The following is a 1,450-nucleotide window of genomic DNA, read 5'->3' as shown; positions in this document are numbered from 1 at the left end:
TAATTGTAATTGTCTTTTAATATATGAAAACAGACCAAATATTTAAAAATTTTGAATAGATATTAAAAATGATATAAGTTGACAAATGACAATAAAAGATATAACCGAATCTGACACAAAAAAAGCTTAAAATTAGATGTAAAGCTTGCTAGCTAGTGGACTGTCAAATGTGTGTTTCAATTTATATTTATTAAATGTCAAGAGTGTTTGTATACTATTTCCTATATATGTACGTATAAGCAAGCTGCACTAGACACTAAGCCCTTAAGCTAATATGTCAAAGCTATTGGGCAGGCTCACCACAATAATTAAGGGCTTGATGTAGTCTTTGGCACTTTGAGAGAAAGCGAGAAATGAATAAGGCAGATTATTCAAATCTGATTTATTGTTCAAAGACAATCTTAAATAATACTTACACCTATTCATATATACATGATATTATTCTAGTGAGCTGTTGGTGTATTGCGCACCCTTAGCTATTTAGTTTTAGAACGACCATGTGAGCCGTCTCAGCAGTTGATCGATATTTAAATAATTTATGTTTAAAAATTACTCTTCAGCTATTAAGATTTGGACACAATATGTGAACTGTTGGTCAATGTTGGCGAATTCAGGATACGCACCGTAAACATTAAGTTTCATTATATTTAAAAAGGAATCCTATCATTTTTATGACTGATCTTAAATTATATTCTAAAAAACGCCTCTCTTGCCGCGGCTTCTTCAATACAAAAGCATCTATTTCTGTCGCAGAGCTATATTTGGATTTAAAAAGTTTATTCTCGTATCACAAGTTTTAACCAATATGTATATATTATAAAGATATCGTACGAGCCAAAAAAACTCAATTTGCTCACTCAGGCTTCTTAGTTATTATAAGCGACGGGTGACTACCTAAATTAGCGTAATACGTATGGACGCCCAGAGAGTATAGCCAGATGCGGGTACTCTTTTAATCATTTTATAAGCAGAGCCTAGCATTTCAATTAATAGCATGTAACATTTAAGTAATTAGCATTTATTCTTTGTTATACGTGAGTGGTAAATATAGAGCGAAAATCTAATTGCTTTTAATAAAAGAATTTTTAATATGTAAAGCATCGCATTGATTGATTATTTCAAATATGTTGATAAATTAATAAAAAGAAATATATTAATAATAATAATAATATTTATTTGCAAGAATATGATACATTAATGTATAATTTTAAATATGTCGCCGCGCTTTTATGCAAATTAAAAGGCTTCGACATAAAAAATCTGATACATCAAACTATTTCTTTATAAACTAGTTAGTCCGACTGTTGTAGTATTTTTATCACGACCTACAGAGTTAAACTGTTATTATATTAAATATAATCTTTACCGGGTTTGGAATTTTGTCGGAAATTTTGAATTATTAATAAAAGTAGCGTACGCGACGAGATGGCGAGAATGTGAAATAAGAAAA

The sequence above is a fragment of the Pieris rapae genome, chromosome 6 (genome assembly GCF_905147795.1).
Source record: "Pieris rapae chromosome 6, ilPieRapa1.1, whole genome shotgun sequence".
NCBI lineage: Eukaryota > Metazoa > Arthropoda > Insecta > Lepidoptera > Pieridae > Pieris > Pieris rapae.
This window is presented reverse-complemented; position numbering follows the sequence as displayed.